Source organism: Triturus cristatus, chromosome 2_2 (genome assembly GCF_964204655.1).
Source record: "Triturus cristatus chromosome 2_2, aTriCri1.1, whole genome shotgun sequence".
Taxonomy (NCBI): Eukaryota; Metazoa; Chordata; class Amphibia; order Caudata; family Salamandridae; genus Triturus; species Triturus cristatus.
This window is the reverse complement of record NC_140582.1, coordinates 1,050,347,854-1,050,372,111: the sequence shown is the minus strand read 5'-3', so window position 1 is coordinate 1,050,372,111 and position 24,258 is coordinate 1,050,347,854.

Sequence of the window (24,258 nt, the reverse complement as noted above, 5' to 3'; positions counted from 1 at the left end):
ACTATTGAACATTCACAACAAGGTAAGAAGACACAATGCTCTCTAAAGTTCTGCCTATTCACAGGGGTAGGTAGGACCCAGAGTTGCTGTCTTTAAGGTGAGGACCACACAAACTCCATTCAATGTTTGTATATTATATAACTTTTCTCTTTAGCAATGGTAAACATGGATGAAATGTAATGTGTAATCGCATGCAAGATTGTGTATGAATATCCCACAATGTTAGTTAAGCGCAATCTATAGTTAAGAGACAGTTAATCCCAATGCAACATCAGAATTAGTCAGGATAGTGTAGGTGATTCGAAATTGGAAATCCAATGTGTGTTCTGACATTTTGACAGAATGGACAGTCGAAAGGCTGATGTCGTATCAACAGAACCCTTGAATCAACAGACCCCGGACCTTACGTCTGGAAGTAATTTTTTGCCCTATGAGGTCCATGGAATGAACGAATCCCCTCATGAGTAAATAGGGAAGTGACCAAAGACTACAGACTAGTGTGGTGTTTAGGACAAGGGATTGTAACGGATTGAAAAATAATTAGAAAAGCACTTACATCTAAGGGAAGATAACATTTTGGTGAAGAATTATCTACTGGCGGTCGCCAGTAGATAGTTATAGTTAGGACTGTATTTTCATAGGAAATCGGCAACATTCTATTTGGAATAACTTTGGCGCCGGTTGACGAATCCTCGCAAAATTTTAAAAATAGGTGGGGCGATCCGCTCCGCTCCTACCCTGAAAGTCTCAGGGTGATTCGTCAAGCGGGGTCCGAGAAAAAAGGGGGGTCCCAAAACGCGTTTTCCCCATGCATTTTTCCATAGGACCTTTAGTCGAAGGTACAGCCCGAACGGCTGAACAGAATTACTTGAAATTTGGCAGAGAGGTAGTCCTCAGGTCAGGGAAGTGCCTTTTGCAGGTCTGGTGTCAATCTGTTCAGTAGTTCCTGAGAAAATCAAAATTAAAATCATATACATATGTGGGCGGAGCCTAACCACACATCTCATCCTGAGATCTGATTGGCTGTCAGCACTTCATCCAAGAAGTGTTGGCAGCCATCTTGGGACCAATATACATGATAGCACCTCATTAAAAAGCATTGCAGTTAATAGAAGGTTTTAAGACTTTAGTTACATTATAAATCATTTGTTGATGGTACCATACTCATTTTAGGAATTGTGGTATGTTCTAAGGTGATTTCACCATGTGAAAAAGCCTTCTGCTGGGATATCATGATTGAGAGAAAAATATTTTCTCATGCTTTTCCCACAGAGGTTTGGAAGGTGATCTATAAGCTAAACTGAGAGCTTATTTTCTGTAAATTCACATTATCTTTCTCAGTCATGTGAGAATGAAGTCTGACATTCTCAGTAAAACATGTACATCCAACAAGGGCAGAGACTGTCAGTTGATTCCTTTGTGTTCTACTGCAGCTTCCCAGAGTGTTCCAAAGAACAACTAGAGCGCTAACCGTCCTACTTATGATAAACGTATGGCACACCTGAAGCCATCTTGCTTGGATTAAAGTGGTAACTCTTAAAACATTTAATTTAAAAAGGAACAAAATGAGGGGGTTCATTTTTCCATAAAAAGTATGATTAGTGCAGAAAAAAAAATTAGGGCACATTTTGAGTGACTTCTCAAATCCTCTTCTATTTCATTAAAAAATTCTGACATGCAGACTGAAACATGCACTTTCAATACCAGCAGCAGTTTTCCCTGATGAGCAGTAGCTTTACTACAGTGATCTAATGAGCAAAAAGAGTGCTAACATTCTGAATTTATGGCAAATGTGTGACACATCTGAATGCCTTCTTGATGGAATCAAAGTAAAAAACTGAAAGTATTTCCTACTGAGGAGACTGCAGTAAATGAGGAAATTAGGAAACTTCCTAACAAATAAGTCTCCCAAGATGGCCACCAGAGACAAAAGAGCCCAAATGTAGCCCAAATATCACCCAGATGTAGCCCAAGTACAGCCCAATGACAGAATGTCCCAGAGTGTTCTTAAAAACAACTAGAGCGCTTACTGTCTTCATTATGACAAAAGTATGGCACACCTGAAGCCATCTTGATTGGAATAAACTGGTAACACTTAAAACATTTAATTTAAAAAGGAACACAATGAGGGGGTTCATTTTGCCATAGAAATTATGATTAATGCTGAAGAAAGAAAATGAGGGCACATTTTGAGTGACTTCTCAAATCCTCTTCTATTTCATTAAAAAATTCTGACATGCAGACTGAAACATGCACTTTTAATACCAGGAGCAGACTTCCATGGTGAACAGTAGTTTTACTACAGTGATCTAATGAGCAACTAGAGTGCTAACGTTCAGAATTTATGGCAAATGTGTGACATATCTGAATACCTTCATGATGGAATCAAAGTAAAAAACTGAAAGCATTTCCTACTGAGGAGACTGCAGTACATGAGGAAATTAGGAAACTTCATAACAAATAAATCTCCCAAGATGGCCACCGGAGACAAAAGAGCCCAAATGTAGCCCAAAATCACCCAGATGTAGCCCAAATATAGCCCAATGACAGAAGTGTGCAAAACACTTATTATTTTGTGTTTTTGCAGTGTTATATAGTGCAGACTTGTCAGGTATTGGAGTGCTTTACATGAGCATTGGTTACATCACACAAGAACACATTCATTTTGGTTGTAGACATGGGGAGACTAAGTGATTTGACCAGAATCACAGAATGTCGAGCTGAAGCAGAAACTCCAACCTGGTTCCCCAGTTGCAAAGTCTGCAGTTCTGGAAGTAACACCACATCCTCTCCCCTAAGTGCAACATTTAATCAAGTGGTCAACTGGATAAAAAAACATAAAGATAACAAATAATTTAAAAGTGCTTTGTCGCTATTTGAAAACTCAGAAAATATGTCCTTATTTTAGTCTTTTAGAGCACTAACCATAATTTTGATGCCACTAAGACCCTCTCATATATGTAATTTCTAAAGGAAATGCTCTAGGTATTACAGTTTTGATTACATCAAGATGACGTCAGGCGTTCCACACTTTTGTAATAAATATAGAATGTTAGCAATCTAGTTGTTCATTAGGATACTGTTTAGAGGCAGAGGCCAGGGGCACGGACTCTGAAAATTGAAGGCAGGTAGGAGGGTGCAAAGGCAGCAATTTAACCACACTGAGCAGGCAGGAAGGGCCGTGGCAGCACAACAGACTATGGAGGGCAGTGGAAAGGGGGGCATGGGCAACAAACCAACAATACAGGACTTGCAAGAGACACTGCGGCAATGTAATAGACCATTGTGGGCAGAAGGAAGAGGCAATGGTAGTACAACCATACATGCCAACAGACCCGATTCAGCCATGAAACGTCCAATGTTTTTAAGCTCAAATGGGCTTTATTTGATCTGTCTCCTGTCTACAATCTCCTCTTTTTAAATGTAACTCAAAGGGGAAAATCAATACCCCAGTTTTTTTTCAAAATCTCCCTCTTACCAAGTTCAAAATGTTCGCAAGTATGGTACATTGGATCATGGAAGGAAATGGGGTAGGGACATGGACTTGGATAACAGAGGACAGGAGGGACATGGAGAGGTGCACCAAACTGACCCTGCAGGGCAGGCATCAGGGTTTGCAGCAGCACAATACACCACACAGGGCATGCGGGACGGGAGTGCAGCACAACAATCCATAGAAAGCAAGAGGGAGGGGACAGGACCATGCACATGGACAACAGAGAACAGAGGGGCAAGAGGCAATGGTAGCTAGCTGACCATAATGGACAGACAGGAGAGAAAGCTGCAGCATAACAGACCATAAAGGGCAGGAGGGACGGATCAGGGGCATTACAATGGAACAGACAAGCCAGGAGGGAGGGAGTAGGGGTCTGCACATGTAAACAGAGGGCTGGGGGCAAGGGGGCAGGGCAGGAGCAGCAAGATAGCCATGGAGGTCAGGCAGGATGGGCACTAGAAGCAAGACACACCATGAAGAGCAACAGTGAGACTGATGGCATACACACAGACCATGGAGGGAAGGTGGGAGGAGGTAAGGGGCAGCTAACTGACCACACGGGGAAGGTGGGAGGGGCCATGGCAGCACAGAAGACCATGCATGGCAAGTGGGAGGGTTAGTGGCAGCACAATGGCTATGATGGGCAAGAAGGAGGGTGCAGGGGCATGCACAAAGGACGATGGAGGATAGAAGGGAGGGTCAGGACCTGTGCCCAGACAAGAAAGTTCAGGGGAAGGGGCCTCACAACAGACCGCACGGGGCAGGCAGGAGGAGCAGTTGCAGCACAACAGACCAGGGAGGGCATTAGGGTGTGGCAGTACAATGGACCATGTAGGACAGGAGGAAGAGGATAGGGGCATGGCATGTGGACAGGCAGCGTGGAGGTGGCAGGGACAGGTTACAGTCATCTGACAATGCTAGGCAGGTGGGAGGGGAGTGGCAGCTCAACAGAACACTCAGAGTACATAGGAGTGGCAGGTCCATGGAACATGGTGGGCAAAAAGGATGGAGCAGGGGCATGCACAAAGACATCGGAGGGCAGGGGGAAGGAGAATAGGGGCAGCAAGCTAAGCACAGAGTTTAAGCAGGAGGTCAATGATGGGGCATAGAATTGGGCAATGGAGGGCAGGAGGAGTGGACTGGTACATCATACTAAATTGAGGGCAGTGGCAGCACATCAGACCATGCATGGCAGGAGGGAGGAGGCTAGTCCATGGATTCACACAACAGAGGATAGGGAGGAAGGGGATGGGGCAGCAAGCTAACTGTTCAGAGAAGGCGGGTATTAGGAACTTTATTGTTTTTAAAACGTGTGTCTGTGCGAACTACTTAAAATATGAACAAGTATGCAGCATAATCTCACTTTTATTCAGGAAGAAGAGGACGTTTGTGACTGTGACTCCGGGCTCACTTGGCAGAAACACCCCCTGACCCTCCACCCCCTATCGCAAAATGTAATGCCCGTGAAAAGGGTAGGTGAACACAGTGTTATATAGAACATAGTCCTGAGAGCACGATTGAAAATGAAAACTAGATATAGTGTATGGTATAAACTATGCACCAAAAAGTGTGATATAAGATGAACCGGGCGTGAAATATAATATGCAATACATTGTGCGCAATTACAGATTCATTGGAGAGCGCGAGATAGCACAGGCACTAGCGCGTGCTATGCGATATGCGCCTTGGAGTGTAATATGCACAGGGCAGTGTTGTGCAACCTAACTAGTCTCTAAATTTGTAATATAAAATATGTGCTGGGGAGTGTAACGTTGCATATACACTGTGACAAAGATATGGATCCCAGATTGTAATATGTATGGCATAGCACTGTGCGTTATAACATAGGCATCGAGGAAGGCACGTTAGATGGGGCAATATAACCCGTGCGAAGACAAGTGTGGCATGACATATTCACAGGGTGGTGTTACAGTGCACATGGGCTAGAGAGTGTCATAGCATATGCACTAGCTAGTGGAATACAACACAGAGGTGTGTGGCACTCAGCAGGCAATGGTGGGTGTAACACAGCATTGGGCTCTGCCAGGAGCGCGCTGTGACTCTCAAGTGATGTTCGTCCCCTTTCCAGAGAGTAAAATAAAAAGTATTACACATCCGGCAGTGGATGTGTGTTTTATTAACCGTGAGGGGGGTTTCTTGCATAGTTTTGGTCGAATTTTTGTCGAATCCCCTTTGAATGGCTTGGTGTGCATGTGTATTAAATGTGCCCGTCAATAGCTACCCATGTTTGTATAAATAAACGACCAGTGTGTCTACCGGGATTAGGCATGGTAGGGCATCAGACATGTCAGAGCTTCACTAGTGGTGTAAATACATTCCACGTGGATTCATTGTATGCATAGTCGCCTTTTAATGAATATCACGCAAATCGTCATGGTGATAGGTACGTACGGTTTGTCCAGCATGTCCTAGGTGTGTCTATAAATATATATTTTTTTTAAATAATAAAAAACAGTGGCCGGCCCTGGGGATTGGGGTCAAAAAAATATAATTAGGAGACAGGCCCTGGGGGATGGGGTCATCAGGGCCAATAAATTAGAATAAGAAGGGGAACCACACAGCCCCCCTTCTTAAAAAAATTTAAATAAATAAAAGACTGGCATCGTGCCGGAGGCCACGCCCCCTCCTTGCAGCACTCTGCAAACGCGCCCCCTGGCGAATTGTAAGTTGGGGAATTAATTCCTCTTCAATACTGAGGGTCCCTGAGGGCCAACTAGCCCAACAGGCATCTCCAGTATGCGCCAGGGAGCTGCGCTGCAGACAGGTGTTCTGAGGCCAAGCCCCTTTTTACACCTCTCTGCAACGCAGCACTGTGACGCTTACTGGAGGTACCTAGTGGTCTAGTTTGACCCTAAGGACCCTCAATATTGGAGAGGAATTGCGAGGGAAAATGCGTTTTGGGACCCCCCTTTTTTCTCGGCCCCCGCTTGACGAATCACCCTGAGACTTTTAGGGTAGGAGCGGAGCGGAGCGCCCCACGTATTTTGAAAATTTTGCGAGGATTTGTCCACCGGCGCCAAAGTTATTCCAAATAGAATGTTGCGGATTTCCTATGGAAACACGGTCCTAACTATAACTATCTACTGGCGACCGCCAGTAGATAATGTGTGTGTGTGTGTGTGTGTGTATATATATATATATATATTTACGGAAACATGAACACAGTGTAATGTCATTTCATGACACATAACATATAACCAAGGAACAAATTGGCAGATTCCTTATGTTGCGAGGGATAGTGTCAGGGTTCAGGAAAGGATGCTTTAAATAGGTCAAACATTGAGTGAACAGATAAAAAGCCAAGCTGCAAAAGTTTTCAGAAACACAGGGGACTATGGAGAATCCCCTAGAACACATGCAAAATACCTTTCCTGGTGATCAGAAAAAGTTACAGAAACATTGTACAGAACGGTTTAAGGCACACATACCCCTGGCCAAAGGAAGGGACATTTGATGATAACATATTAGAACATACTGCCATGCACCTCAGAAAGCAAATATACAGAAGTTAAGTTGCAGAAGTGAGAGGCCACTTTAGCCTTGTGGTGAGTCTTTTGTGAGAAGTCTAAAGACTCTTCAAATACCTGCACATTTTGTACCCTATCTGCTCTCCCACCTCCATATGACCCTGTTGCAGGGATTCTGCTGAGTCACAGAACTATGCTAGGGATCATAGAACCTTAACAGGTAGGGACTGAGTCATCCTACCACCTGAGTACCCATGAGTCCGTGACCGACTAGCTATAGTGTTTCACTTGCTCTTCTACTCACTCACAGAGGAACAAATGATTAGACACCCCAGAACACAACACTCCGACTCACTCAGGAATCGTGGTTGCAGGACACAACCTTTCACTCTCATACTCGTACTAGTCCACAGTAAGATCTGACAGAGACACGAGTAAAGTTTTACATGTTTATTTTGAGTATTGTTCTCTAGTATGCAGCATACGTGCCATAATAAGTAAGAAGATGCCTAACATAAATAGGGCAGCATATTAAGTAGTCCATAATTCATAAAAAGAGCTGTCATTGTATAAGACAGAATAACGTAACTTCCCTCTTCTTCTACAGAAGGAAAAATGATTATATATCAGAATAGCTCTGGATTTTGGCAGCAGACCCTGTAACTTAGCATACACAGATGAAAGTTCTACATCTCAGGTGCTGTCACGATCTCTTCCCTGGAAAGATCCCTCTCCAAGTGTGTGCTACCTATTTGTGCATTCCTATATGATAAAAGTATGTGTTCTCAAACAACAGCTGCATTTGTGTGTTTGTCTGGGTGCTAGGGCCTGACCAGAACAGAATAATAAGGGACATTTTTGTTTGACCTTGTCTACAGTGTTCAGACTAAATTCCAGGAAAGAACAGAATGTAAAAACAACAGCAGGTTCTGTGTGAAAGTACAGTGTAGCACAAAGCAAAATACATTTGTATAGTAACGAGCACAAAGCAGAGGATGGTCTGCAATATGCTCATGCTAACATAGGGGAAAACGACAATGGGCCTGCACGGGACATATGACACCATCTCCCTAGTCAGAATGGTAGCACCAAAATGACAACAGAAATCAGGTGACAAGCAGAACCAAAGTGTTCAAAACAGTTCATAGTCAGTGTTTGGTATAGGAATTATGGCTAAATTGGAGAAAAAAAGTATTCAGTAAAAAATATATCCAATGACAGTGTATACCCGGTACCAAGGATGTAGGATGCCAAGTGAAAAGACAACAATTCTAATAAGAAATCTGAACCTTTCTATATTAGAAATATTAGCCATCCAGTTCAGCAGCTCAAAGGAACAAACGTGTTCCTCATATCCAGCAGTTGACAAGACGATGAAAGGGCAACCTGTGGTGTCACAAGGCTGGAGCCCACAAGTTTAAAACAGTGTTACATGCCAGTGGTATCAGACCTACTGGCAAGTGTTTCATGCATGCAGTGAACTAAAACATCTAGATTGGCAACAAGATAACCCTGGTGTATTAATCATACTGCAGAATGAGTTTCCGATACAGTGAAGGGAAGTTGTTCAAGTTTCTCTATATGTAACATAGTATAACTAGCATCTTTCATAGCTATTGACTGTTGTTTATGTGCGAGTTAAATGGAAAGAACAATGCACTACAATTTAGGTAATGCAAGGAAATGCGCCATTCTTAAATGTTTTGCAGTGCCAAGCCGAATTGCATAACTGACCTAACTTGATTCTCATCGTGATACAAGGTACAATATTAATTACAGATGATGCAATGTTATCTAAAGTATAAATATGAGATGATAATGTATCAATACTATTATTGACAACAGCTAGCACTTTATCTAAATTTTCCTAATCAATTTGGCTTAGGCGTACTACAGCCTCCATTTGCAACAATTCCCAAAATTCATTACATGCAGCATAAATAAATCGTTTCGAATGAGGGGCTTTCGGACCCAAAAGGAAATGTGATCATTTATGTCATCAGATAGGAGAGAAAGATTTTGTTTCACGGCAGTCAACGTGGAATGTTCTAGCTATTGTTTTTTTTCCTTTTCCTTTTTTTATTGAAATCCATAAACACAGACAATATTTATTACAAATATACATCCTAAAAGCTTCATCCATGATCTCTGAAGGAATAAACAAAGCACCATCGAAAAAGTACTTATAATACTTATTTTGCAGAAGGTTTAAAGGCCCAAAATTAGAACTCCAAAACTCTTGTGACAGTATCATCTGATTCCAGTAAAGCAGAATGAATTACTTTAAATAAAAGATTTCATAATTAACAAATGCCAAAAAGCATTTGATTCTTAAAAATATTATGACACATTTAAAGGGGATACAAGCCCATATATACTCAATTTACAAATGACAATCAAAATGCGATGACCAGATCTCAAATTTCTTCAATCCCCCGATACGTGCCGCATAGATTCGTTCACTTCTTTTTACCTGACCCATTTTCTGAATCCATTCCAATTGGTTGGAATTAAATCCGTTTGCCATTTTTGGAGAAGGAGCGATCTGGTGACTGCCATACAGATATATAAAAATGTAATCGATATCATGGGGAGGAGTAGATCTGGATCATAACCCCACACAATTAATCGATCATTAAACCCAATTGATAACCAGCATTCTAATTCCAAATATTCAAAAATATAATTCCAGAACTTCTGGAGCAAGGGGCATTGTAATATTATATGAGATCAGTTAGCTACCGGGTGAGTATGGCACCGGAAGCATTGTCCCGATTGATTAGGATATACTTTGGCTACATAAGAAGGGGTTCAGTATAGTAGCCACTTGCTGAAGTATAACATCCTCCTCCAATTGGCCCCTCTGACCGAACTAAAATTCAAATTATTAATTGTAGACCATGTATTTGAAGAAATTTCTAAATCCTAATTTTTGCCCCATTTTGTTATTGCTTTAGCCGCCAAATCAACTCCTTTAATTACGGCTAGACGCTTCTTCCAGTCCTTTCGTCGGAGGATGGACGAGGGGAGACTGGAGACAGTGTCTCTTTGGAGTAAGTGTGACGACAAGAGCACCCTCCCCCGTAGCCCCGGGTTCAGAATAGTACTCGTAGACTCTTAATTGTATATCCTCTTGGAAATCCCAAAAAAGAGTGATGCTGGGGCATTACCCCAATTGAAAAGGTAAACCCGAGTAGCGGTACAGACCATTGAATAGGGACCAACACCCTGATGAATGCCAGAGTGATCCTGTTGGGCACATAAAAAGCTGGCAGAAACATGTTGGTTTTTGCAGTGGGGATTGAAGGGTCGTTACCTTCCCTGAATAACCCATTTTGTTGGTTTTAACCCTGCCAGAGGTTTACAATAATAAAATTTGTGGGTTAACCTCTATATCTGCACCTCTCTTGGTCCCTTCTTTCAGGAGAAGATTTGTTTTCCTTTTTTAATTTGAGTTACACTTTTGTGTTTTATTTTGTCTGTCTTCTCTATTATACTCTACCCTCACCACTTCTCTTCATCTTATATACTAAAAAAACTGCGCTCCATCCAAGGTGTTGGTCTGCACCTGGATGTATGATGCGGCCCAATGATGAAGCATGACACTACCAAGTGTGTGAGGGCAGTATTAAGACATCTGTTGATTTTCCCACGTTTAGCGTCCAGTTATTTTTATTATTGATTATTTCTCTGTCGTGTGAGACTAAATATTGGTAAGGGAGTCAGAGAAAGTAAAATCCCTTGTCTCTTCTATCTTGTGTTTTTTTGCTTCTTCCAGTCCCCTGGCTTTTTCACTACACTGTCTTCCAATAGATCAAAAACTAACTGTTTCTGACCAATGATCCGAGGGAGATCTAGATTAGTAAAAAATTTACTAAGGATATTATATGAGCCAAGGAGTAGGAAGTTGCCAGGGATCAATAGAGACATTTCACTCACGGTCATCCATCTATCATTCCGGAGAAAATCATCAAGTTTAAAGAAACTGGCCTTGGTCCAATGTTGTATAGTTAAAAACGGATCTCTAACACCTGCTGAAACAAAAAGATCCACGATTGGGGTTGTGGCATTGATAACTGTAATGGAGTACTGTCTAAAATTTGCCTGGTGTTTGTGAAAAAAACAGTTTAAACACTTATATCTGACCAATTTTGGAGATCTAACAATTGATAATGGACAGTGAATCTGATTTTCCTGACACATTAAATTCATAAAAAGGTTGATAAAAAGGCCAGACTGTAAGCCCTGCATGAATCTAGACATGTATTGTGCAAAATATGCAAAATAATATTTCTTCAGATTGGGGAGGGCAAGACCGCCATCTTTCACTTTTTCATATAAAGTGCTAAGTGCGATGCAGGGAGTTTTTTTATGCCAAAAGCAGAGATCGCAGAGGATTTTGTAGAAGATCAAGCTAGAACCAGCTTCTCTACATAAGCAAATGCAAATGCAAAGACAGACTGCAACTTGCATTGCTCATTGAAATTATATACAGACACAAGTACCCGACTCTGCTTAGGACCGCAATAATAGCGAGAACTATAGGAGCCAACTGCTCACGTTCCATAAATCAATTAGTTTCGGACATTTGACTTCAGCTTTGAAAAACAATTCTATTTTGATAGACTGTATGTTGTATATATATATTTTTTTCCGTTTTTAGTCACATTTTGAAGTCACTGTACAAATGTAAATATATATGTCACCATATTTTGTATACAATAAGTGTGTGTCAAACCAGTAGTGTTAATCGAATCAAAAAAATCAAAAAGCAAAAAAAAGGGCTTTGTAGATCACAGTCATTAAACAGGCTAGTTGATAAAATAATTGTTGTAATTAATGGTGTCAGAGGCAAAATGTATGTTGAAATAAGAATGATGTAAACATTGACTCTATTTTGAAAAAAAATGAATTAACTAACACGCACGGAATTGTTGAAAACAGAAAATTGACCAGTGGAAGCACCGACATTTTGATAAGAGCAACCCTGCCGGCCGAGAATAGTTAAGGGGAGAGAACTCCATCTTGTAAATAAGTCCTGAACGTTACGTAACAGTGGGACAAAATTCAAATCATATAATTCCGAAATAAATGATGACAAATAAATCCCTAGATACCTCTTGGGATTCAAATTAAAACACGAAAAAATGTCGGGGTGTAAAGCCCTAGGCGCACATCTACATAAAATTAATTCAGTTTTCTTTTAATTGATTTTATACCCGCCGAATGACTCATAAAGATCAAAATTCCGGAAGGCTTTTACCTGCGCTTCGTCTTCCGGCTTTATGATGAGCATGATGTCATCAGCGTATAACTTGATTTTACTCATAGTTGGAAGTGGAGGGCAAATATCAGCATTATTTCTAATTGCTATAGCAAGAGACTCAATAAAAAAGGCAAATAGAACTGGGGATAACGGGCGTCCCTGCCTAGTTCCCCTTTTAACTGTCACTTGGCCAACCTGAGTGGCATTAATAATAATATTGGTCTCTGCGTTCGTATATAGCTTTTCAACCAACTCAATAATTTTGGAAGGAATACCAAATTTTAACAAAATATAAAATAAAGTTTCCCAAATAACCAAATCAAATGCCTTTTCAGCATCTAAAAAAAGTAGTAATGCAGGAATCTGCCGGTTCTCAAAATAGTCCAAAGCCTCCACTAAAAAATGTGTGTTAGTTCCGAGCTGCCTAAAACCATTCTTATCAGGATGTATTAAATGTGAAGCAATTCCGTTAAAGCGATTGGCTAAAAGTTTGGTAATTAATTTATAGTCGGAATTTAAAAGCGTTATCGGGCGATATGAATTAGGGTCTTCGGTGTTTTTACCTTTTTTTAGGAAACTGACTACATTCCCCTTCCTAAAAGAGAGAGGTATAGAACCACCTTCAAGAATTGAATTTGCCAATAAAAGAAAAAAGTCCTCAATTACCCTCACAAATGTTTTAAAAAACTCAGCGGGAAGGCCATCCGGCCCACAAGCTTTGCCATTCGAAAGATTTTTCATTACCTGCCCCAGCTCTTCTTTTGTGAATGGTCTCGGCATATTCCTATTGTCTAGATCTGCTAAAACAGGTAATTCATTTTCCTGAAGAAATGTCCCCAGAGAGGGCTTATCTATAGACTGATTATGGCCATATATCCTTTCATAATGTTGTACCATAACGTTGCCTACAGCATCCAAGTCCACCATCCGAGAGCCTGAAATAGGGCATCTCAGTGCGAGTATTTGATTATTTGCAGCACTCTCCTTAGGCTGCCATGCCAAAAATCTGCCGGTGTAATTGCTTTCCTCATAAATTGTATGCCTAGTCTGCTGGAATAGACACTCACCTTTAGCATAATAATTATTGGCCAGATTTTGTTTAGCCTGATCCAACTGTCAGCGGTGAGCCACCGAAGGGGAAGAGAGGAAGCTATCAAGCGACCGTTGCACTTTTTGCTCGAGTAAAGACTTCTCCTCTTTCTTAGCCCTCAAATTCTCTGCGTCTTTAGCAATAGCAAGCCCACGAAAAAACACCTTAAATGAATCCCAGACAACATCCAGTGGAGCTGAGCCATTATTTTGTTCAAAAGATTCCCTAATTTCTATTTTAATAATAGATACCCAATTTTCTTCTGCTAGATATTGACGATTCAGCTGCCATTTTTTAAAAGGCTTTTTATTTTCGCCGAATTCCAACTCTAAAGTAATTAATGCGTGATCGGAAAGCCCATTCTGGAGGGTTTGTTGAGATTTAAAAACCAAACACCTAGAAATAAGAAAAAAATCAATATGAGAAAAAGTGTGAAATCTCCCTGAAAAACAGGTATAAGAAATTCCACTAGGAAATGCAGCCCGCCAAGAATCCGCTATATCAAGCGTTGTACTATAGTTTTGAACCATTTTGAGAGATTTTGACTTTAACTGTCTCTTTGCTTTGGATGAAGAATTGATTTTCGGGTTCATTAACAGATTAAAATCCCCTCCCACTATTAAATCTCCTGAGACTTGAATTAGGGATTAAAAAAATTTCTCATATCTCTAGGTTTATCTTCTACCGGAGCGTATAAACTGGCGAGAGTCAAAGATCTCTTTCCTAACTTACAGGTGACCCAACACCATCTACCGCTTTGATCACTCGCCTCGTTTACTACCTCCGCCTGCAGATTTTTACTAAGAAAAATCGCTGTCCCTCTATGGGCTGCTGAGGATGAAGAAAATCCCATATATGCTGCCCAAGATTTAAACATTGAAAAATCCTTTAATTTCCCTACTGATATATGGGTCTCTTGTAGCAGGATAGCGGACGGATTCTCTGTCTTAATCCAGGCTTTGATTGCTCTCATTTTCCTCTTATTATTGAGGCCATTCAGGTTAAACGAAACCACTTTTAGAGATTCCTTACTTCCCATTTAAATTTATGATAAAAAAAGAAAAGAATATTCCACAGATTTAGCACACAATATGGAACCAATGGCCAACAAGATATCTAGACTCGCCCATCTAGCTCCCTTCTTGCCCTCTAAAAAAAACTGAACAGATGTATCCAAATCAAGATCATAATTATGGTTTTCGTTTTTTCTCCAATGCTCCCTTACCCCCCCGTGTCCCAACCCTTGACCGCCCCTGCTCAGAGTCCGACAATCTGTCCCGCCCTCCCACCTATCTACAGGCACAATGATTTGGTGCCTAGTGCAGCTGAATGGCACCCCCACCTTACCCTCACTTCCTCTTCCTAAACTACAAAAGCAACAGTTAAACCGACTTTTACCATCATTAACCTTCCTTACCCTCCACCCTGCTAACCAAGGACTAGCTTAAAGCCATTAGGGTTTATCAATAGAAATCTGATGTAACACTTCCTGCGCCTCTGCGACATTACAAAAGATATGAAATGTGCCCTTAATTAGCACCTTCAGCTTAGCTTGTGCCCCTTGTGCCTTAAACAAATTAAGCATTTTGACAAATACTTTCCACCTTTTTGCTGCGGAAGCTGACATATCTGAAAAGATGCGACATAATGGCACTTCTGCTGAGGAGAACTGTCTCGGTATAAAAGGGGGTGGTGATGGACGGAGCATCAGAACCAATCAAACACTCACAACCAGTCACCGTTCTTTAGCCCACTCTGCCACCCCAGTTCAGACATGGCCATATGCAAATCAGTCTGACCCTGTGCCTCATGGGAACAGTCCAGCCCGAACTGCCAAGCCATGCCTTCCCTGGACTGGAAACAAGCTTCCTGAGACCGGTTTCGGGTTCATAGCCCTCAACAGCCAGGCTATCTTGGATCCAGTGGCAAAGTGAGCAAGGGACCCGCGTCTGGGCATACCCTGCCAACTTAGGGCGAACAAAGCGATACCAAAGGGGATGATGCCAGAAACCGGTCCTAGGAAGCTTGTTTCCGGTCCATGGAAGGCATGGCTTGGCAGTTCGGGCTGAACTGTTTCCATGAGTGGGCTAAAGACGGTGATGGATCAAACCCAGATCTGTTGACTGGTTCTGATGCTCCGTCCATCACCACCCCCTTTTGTACCGCTTTGTTCACCATAAGTTGGCAGGGTTTGCTCAGACGTGAGTCCCTTGCTCACTTTGCCACTGGATTCAAGCAAGCCTGGCTGAAGACGGCTGAAATGCCAGAAACCGGTCCTAGGAAGCTTGTTTCCGGTCCAGGGAAGGCATGGCTTGGCAGTTCGGGCTGGACTGTTCCCATGAGGCACAGGGTCAGACTGATTTGCATATGGCCATGTCTGAACTGGGGTGGCAGAGTGGGCTAAAGAACGGTGATGGATCAAACCCAGATCTGTTGACTGGGTGTGAGTGTTTGATTGGTTCTGATGCTCCGTCCATCACCACCCCCTTTTGTACCGCTTTGTTCGCCATAAGTTGGCAGGGTATGCTCAGACGTGAGTCCCTTGCTCACTTTGCCACTGGATTCAAGCAAGCCTGGCTGAAGACGGCTGAAATGCCAGAAACCGATCCTAGGAAGCTTGTTTCCGGTCCAGGGAAGGCATGGCTTGGCAGTTCGGGCTGGACTGTTCCCATGAGGCACAGGGTCAGACTGATTTGCATATGGCCATGTCTGAACTGGGGTGGCAGAGTGGGATAAAGAACGGTGATGGATCAAACCCAGATCTGTTGACTGGGTGTGAGTGTTTGATTGGTTCTGATGCTCCGTCCATCACCACCCCCTTTTGTACCGCTTTGTTCGCCATAAGTTGGCAGGGTATGCTCAGATGTGAGTCCCTTGCTCACTTTGCCACTGGATTCAAGCAAGCCTGGCTGAAGACGGCTGAAATGCCAGAAACCGGTCCTAGGAAGCTTGTTTCCGGTCCAGGGAAGGCATGGCTTGGCAGTTCGGGCTGGGCTGTTCCCATGAGGCACAGGGTCAGACTGATTTGCATATGGCCATGTCTGAACTGGGGTGGCAGAGTGGGCTAAAGAACGGTGATGGATCAAACCCAGATCTGTTGACTGGGTGTGAGTGTTTGATTGGTTCTGATGCTCCGTCCATCACCACCCCCTTTTGTACCGCTCCGTCCATCACCACCACCCCCTTTTGTACCGAGGAGAACTGTCTCTGCATAATCGCTCTTGATAGGATCTGCTCCTTGACCCTAAAGTCTCCAAAGTTGACCAATATAGTCCGGGGGAACTTGGCATTAGCAGGGAGATGTGCAGGAACCCTATGAGCTCTCATTATTGTCAGATCTCCGCTAAATTCAGAAAGGACATTTTTCTTTATAAAGGAATCCACCCACTGTAGCGTCTGCTGGCCCTCTAAGCCCTCCGGGATGCCCAAAATTTGAAGATTTGAACGTCTGGAATGGTTCTCTAACTCCTCCAACATCAACTCCAATGAGGCTCTTTAAGACTGAAAGGTGGCCACTTTATGATCAGAGATGACATTTGATCTTCCAATTGGGGAATCCTGGTTTCGGCCTCCACGAGCTGCGCCGGAATCTGAGCCATAGATTCCTCAATCTTCATCAGGCAGATATTTATTGCTGCAATCTCAGCAGACTGGGAAGCTTTTAATTCACGGATTTCTTCCAAAATCAAATTAAGGAGGATCTTAGCGTCCCATTGCATAGAAAAGAGCCTAAAGGGGGATCAGACTGAGTTAAATTGGGCCTATCCTCCGCCTGGGGGCCCTGAGGAGCCTCTGAATCAGTAGGATCGAGGACCACTGGTAATGTTGAAATAGACATAGACTCCGTTGAGACCACCATCATAGAAAGAGGCATGGGCCCTCCCCCTACTGATGGAATTAGAAGATCTGAAGACGGCGAAGAAGGAAGAGGAAAAGGAAGAAGACTGCCAGACTTGAAGATTGACACTTCTGGACCGACGTCCAAAACATTATCTGCTGCTAAAAGGTCATTTCCTTCAATCTCATTTGTTGCATCTGGTTCAGTCAGAGGCCCACCCTGCTTGGTTTCAAAGAAGATAGGATACTTTCTAGCCTCCAAAGACTCAGTCACTGCTTTTCCAGGAGTCAAAGTCTCTTTAGACAAGGCATCAGAGATTGACGAATCCCCCCTTGTAGAAACCAACTCACTAGGACTAATGGGACAAACAGAGTCCACCGTAACTGCCTCCGGACGATCCTGTTTAGCCGCATCGGCACTTGCCATCCCCGCAATCACAGATGAGAGAGGAAGATCCTGTTGAAATGCGGCCGCGTGGTTCAACCGAGCTGCGGCTTGGGATGCGCGCTTATTAACTTTCTGAGCTAGTATTGGAGATTCAACCTGAGTGGTTCCCTTTGTTGCTATAACAGGCTTTCGCATACTGCCTTTCTATCAGCCCTCTTCTGCCAGTAGCCAATATAGATGCTGCCAGAATACTGCTGAAACACTGCGAAATCTCTCAATGGGACATACCCAGCGACCCTCAACCAAGGTGAGCAAGGAGAGATCCCACACTTACCCACTCTTGATGGGAAACCTGGAGTCCCTGGTGATGTTAAATGATGCTTCCCAAGCCCACAGCAGCCCACAGCTGTCCACAGCAGTCAACGTATAAAGCCCCAGCCAGGCAAGGAAGAAAAAAGGAGCAAAACCAAAATGACTGCAGCACACCACCACCCGGCTCCAAAAAAGCTCAAAACAGTCCTTTTCTCATTAAAGCACGTTGCCTCCACAGATAAAAGCCTCAAGCCATTCAATTTGAGAAAAAGTCAGTGGACAGTTAAATCCACAGTCAATAAATCAAAAGCAACCGTCCTTCAGGGCTCCGCTGCTCCGAAGGCACCGAGGGCATCAGAAACGGCGATTGCAGCTCTTCTCGGCGGCGTCTGACGTCAGAGGAAGTGAGGGGGAGTGGTCACGGCCGCTCTCTCAGCTGATCGGCATCGCTTCACCGTCAACCCTGTTCTAACTATTGTTGACAGAATTTACCTACGGAATAAGTAGTAACAATGTTGAAATGTGGCATTTGTGGATAATGTGGATCAGGTATATTTAATTTTAACCCAAAGTTAGCGTTCAGAAAACGAGAATGACAAACATTTGTGTCTGATGGCGATAGTGCTCATCCAGTCAGAGCTATCATAGAAGAAGTAAATTTACCATTTCAAATCATGCTATTTAATTGATCTTCAGTATAATTTGATTGCCAATTATCAAAAGGGGCCAAGGATGAAATAATGGGAGTATTCAATTCTTTAATCTTAGCCATTCTTAGACAAGTAGTCTGTTGGACGGTGTCATTAAGAAAGATAATTTGCATAGGTATTAGACATGCATGGAATAGAGATTCTGTACCCTGGACTTGCCATGACTTAGTGCAATATACTAATTACAAATCAATATTGTTTTTCCAATATTCATATCCTTTCAGGGCTAAGTTGTCCATAAAAATGGATGCATATATTAACTTGGTCCGAGTAAGCATATATTTCTTCGAAAGTGTGGGAACCAATTTAAAATAGTATGATACCGGGTCAGATAGCTTATAACCCGCAAAATAAGAGTACTTCGTCTTTTGTGTATTAGAACTACCCTGTGATGGACTTGGGCATTGTTTCCCTGGAATATTATTACATTACATTAGCCTTATGCACAAAATGATGTCCATAATGTTGAAATCAGAACAAATCAGCATAGTTAGCAGAAATAAAATATAAATCCTCAGTATCAAAGACAGCATAATATTGCAATTCGGAAAACATAGAATTTACAGCATCAACATCCCAATCATCTGACTGCAACCCGGGCACAATTACATCACCCATAGAAACACGGAATATATATGTTATCTGTAGGGTCTCTGTCGGACTGAAGACATCGAGTGGTATTTTGTCCCATACAATTCCATCAGTAACTGGGACCGCCGAAATGTTAACACGAGACTGGTCCCATTTAGTTTTATGCGAGGAGGAATGTGGGGCCAACACCCCATCAACAAGTTCTGCAGCAGAGTGTTCTGGGATACAATGGCCAGTAATCAAAAGGAAAAAAACAATCACAAATCCAATCCACATGAACAGGAATACCATGGAAAACACGATCCAGACATATATCCAAGATGGAACCAGATAAGTGCATTTTAACCAGGAGATAAAAACACAAATCTGCGCTGGTGGTGGGGTTAAAACAGAGGACAGCGAAGATCTGTTGGAAGAAAAATTATCTTGATTGATGTAGCAACCAGAAGAATTCAGCTGGAATAATGGAGTCTGGGATTCTGGATGTAGACTTGGAGCTTGCACACCCAAAGGGGCCTTGAGGGGTAGATCAGAGAAATTATTTCCATTGTAGAGTGTTAAGAAGGTAAAACAGGAACCAGATCAACTGAAGACTCAACATCCCCCTCCGGCACCTGGGGAGTTTCAGAAATAATAGAGCTCACAGGCTGTAAAGGAATATTTCGTCTTGGGACACCCCGAAGCATACTATTGAGTATTGGCCAAATGGTGTAACTTGACATGTATAGTGGAAACCAAGCAATTGTCTTTGTATCCTGGTAGTGGAGGTAAAATCACCGTTCGGGCACCCTGAAGACCAAGCACTGGAACAGGAGCCCAGTAGGAAGGACCAAATTCTTTCTTGATTGCTACCTTTTCACGATCCAGATACATAATTTTGTAGATCCTGTAAGACAGCACAGTGGTTGTCTACATCACAGGTAGCGTCAGCCACCACAATGTCTAGACTGTCACGGTCTGTATAAACATCTTGATGCCAAAGCGCATTTTGTGCAGGGTCCACCCACCCAGATATCTTCTTGAGAGGATATGAAGAGCTCGTTGAACCCCATTAAGATGAGCTAACCAGCCATGGCCAGTACCTAATACCCTTGCTGGTAAAGATTGCTTTAAGTCACTGTTAATTCGCCCCACAACAGAATTGCCCTCTGACCTATATGGAGACAAAAATGGCACCTGCACTCCCACCGACGTAACTGAATCGCAGTGTGCCTAGGAGACAGAAGCCAGACCATGGTCTGAATGGAATGTGCCACAGGCATATGTCCGGACAGCGACATGCACATTTCTTATATTAGTGCGAACGTCAGCCGAGCTTTATGGTCAGACCCAGAGGAACCTTGTGCAAGAATCCAGTGCAACCAAAATATATTTGAAGGCACTGTCAGACATAAGAGGACAGCAATGATCAAGATAAATGCAGCTGAATAGAAAAAAAAGATGTGTTTGAGGTGGACGTATCATGGTAGAACTCCTAATTTGCTGACAAACATCGCAACAAAGAACATATCTAAGAGTCTGCTAGTATAAACCACGCCACCAATAGTGTTGCTGTAAAAGAGAAACAGTGGCAGCCACTACCGCGTGTACAGAAGCAATACCTTCATGGGCAGCCTCTATTAAAGAGTGTGTGCGGTCAAGATTGCGAATCAGGCAATCTCCAACTCCAAGAATGGAAACAAAAGGAACTTTGTCAGTAGTTAACTGATAAGTATATCTGGAAGGAAAGCACTGTGGAAAGGGAGTACCGTCCCGAGTTGCGGCTATGGCCGCCAAGATGTCATTCACTTTAGTCATGGAACATGCAACCACTGCTACTTTAACTTTGGCTACTGCAGATTTGGCTGCTTCATCAGCCATTGAATTTCCAACAGCCTGCACTCCCGCACGTTGATGGCCCACCGTATGTTCAACATGTGTGAGTGGCAAGTGTTCTTTAAGAGGGGCTACTCGAACCCCCACCATTTTATCCTTTATCGTGCTACCTCTAGAATCCTGAAAATCATTGTGTTTCCAAAAGAACAAATTGTCATTGAAATACTGTACACAATAGAAATAATCACTTACAACTAAAGTGGGCAATTCAGGATCAGCATACTCAAGAGCTAAAAGGAGAGCTCTCAATTCGGCCAGCTGGGCCTTGCAGTTCCCAAGGGACTGGGTATGAACCAAGGTAGAGTGGAAAACTCCATCTTCGATTGAACCTGCGACAATAGTGCAAGCTGCGGAGTAAGCCTGTTTAGAGCCAACAGCAGGTTAAGCTGAACCGTCAGTGTAAATAGTAACTTTGTACTGGTCAAGGGGAAGTACTGAAGAAGGTAGAGGGTGAACATGTTCATACTGAAGAAACTTTGCAAGGAAGGATCAAATACAAAGTTGACATTAACCGATGTCAAAGACGTTGCCCATTGAATCCAACGAGGATGCAGAGCTTTGGAGTTAGGAACACTGGCTTTTGTGACCGCCTCTAAGGCGGGCACAGGAGAAACAACAAAAATGTGTTTACCTTGATCAAGATGGCATTATTTCAGAATAGTATTCAAAGAAATTTCCCTAGAAGAAAAACGCAATTCCACAGGACTATATAGATGTGACTTATAAGCAATTGGAACAGTGTCACCCTCATTGAAAGTCACACAAGTGAAGCCAATTGCACCAGGCAAAATCCGGATGACCAAATTGGTAGTATTTTACCTCGTCTGTAAGTATTGCATAGCAAGCGAATCCGACTGTAAAGCACGCAACATTGAGGTATGTTCAGGAAGCCAGAAAGAAGTAGAAAAAAAATGGGTGTATCAAGGCATAAAGCGGTTTGATATGCTGAGCATAGTCAGGAATGTAAGTTCTGCCAAAATTTTAAATCCTAGCAGAGACTGCAATTTTTTAAGGGTAGATGGAGGTTGCAATTGAGCACGCTTCTCCAAGAAATGGGGAGCTAACCCACCACCTTCATTAGTTAATTCATAACCAAGAAAAGGAACGGCCAGAAAAGTAATATGTGATTTTGAAAAATTGAATTTGTAGCCCAGAGCAGCGAATTGTGTAATGATGCGATCCACTCTTGCAAGATGGGGATTTAATTCATCATCAGTAAGGTATATGGCACGACATAAGAGAAAGCGTCAGGATCAATATCATAAACTATACGTGCCGCAAAAACCACGGGGCTATTATTATACCCTATTGGCAGTCTCTGGTATCGCCTCTGGGAGCCTAGGGTGCTGAACATGGACAAATCCCAGCTCACAGGAGCCAGGTTATGACTGAAAAATCCATTTGAAATATCAAGTGTGGTTTTGAACTTTTTACGCACGATATTAAAGCTGTGCTATGCGTTTTTTGCACCGTAAAGGTACGCGAATGTCTGTTCAAATGTCTATAATCTAAAACATTGCAATAAGAACAATCAAGTTTCAAGATAGGAAAAAGAGGATTACTCATCACAGAGACAGAGGGTTCAATCAAACCCTGATATTTCAATTAAGTAGAATTTCCTTGATGGACGCTTTAGCATCACGCGTAATCAGATATTGAAGCTGTGGGTGAGGAGTAGAATGCATGGGAACAACTATCAAATGAGAGTCCTTATCCCAACAAGCCTGGTTGCGGTATAAGGCTGGGGCCAAAGCAAGAGCCCACTCCGAAGCATAAGCATGCTTAGTCTCATCAGAGATCTGTTGCGAAAAGGAAGGTGTAATCACATCCCCGCGGACATGCAAGAACAAATGTGGGAGGCCAATCAACCCATGCCAACAAAGTGTCATAAGAAGACGTCAAGTTGTCCCAAAAAATTTCACCTTTAATATGAAGTTTTACTTGATAAAGTCTATCAGGTGGAGCTACACAGGTGTCTGCAGTTTCAACAGTTACAAAGGTGTCTGTTGCTATCGCCTCAGGAAACTGGCAGAGTGTCTGGCGCACTACGGTAACTTTCACCGCCCTGTCAAGGAGAGTCACTGCCCAACTCCTGTCCAGGAGGAGGGTTCTCATCATCTCAGCATACTTTGCTGTCAAGGCAGCAACTTCCTTCTTCTGGAATGTGGCTCTATATGGAGATGGTTCCTCTCTCTTAAGGTTCACGTCAAAAGAGCGCTGCCGGTCCCATTTGGGTTGCGAGGACTCGCCCTGTCTGCAATCTTGCCGCCCTCCTTGGTCCTACTGTTGATCAGACAATTCCTGAAAGGAACGAAGAGAATGAGGATCAAGATCCTGAAACCTCTGAGGAGTTTTAATTTTAGAGCGATCACGTAAATCATATCCACATTCAGAAGCGTCCAGGGGTGGTGACCTACCCCGAGACCTAGGCTCCTGCTGCTTAGATTTGTCCCACGTCTTTTTAGGAAAGACAGGATGACACTTACCTTGAGACTGATTAAAAGGTCTAACCGCCAAGTTATTACGGCCAAAGGACGTATAAACGTAAGCAATAATAATCGGCAATTCACAATCCCGGTCAATGTCAGCCACCGCCGAAAGGCGTTGATGAACCATTAAGGACTCTGCTTCACCTTTAATATTAGAAAGAATAATTTTGGAGACTACTGGAAAAATACCAATCAATTTCATCCCCAAATCTAGGGCAGGACCTGCCCCATGTTCATTCTGTACTTGTACTTTTGGATGAACGCTCGTGAAGGGGGTACCATAACGAAGTATATACACTGAGGCAAACACCGTCCCCCAGGTGTTGCAGTCAGCCAAGGGGGGAATCAGACCACTAGGCAGGCACATAGTAAGGATCCTCTGTTTCTCAACAGGACCCCCTAAGAGGGTAACTGGCATCTAGATGATCAATTTTCTGTGCAATCCAAAACATAAAGTCCTCACTATTCTGAGGATGCTTGCCCATCACCGAATTAATGATAACAGGATTAATATCAAGACCCCCACCATGCTCAGCCTACACAGGTGGCACAGCCCCAGGCGGAGCCGCAAAAAAGGAACGGGCAACAAATTGGATCAGGTGTCTATGAAGGTGAATTTTCTGAGCATACAACAAACGTACTTCCGCCAAATTGGCGTTAAGATAATTAGGGTATGGAGTAAAACCAGCCAACAGAGGCCTAGGGGCCCCATCATT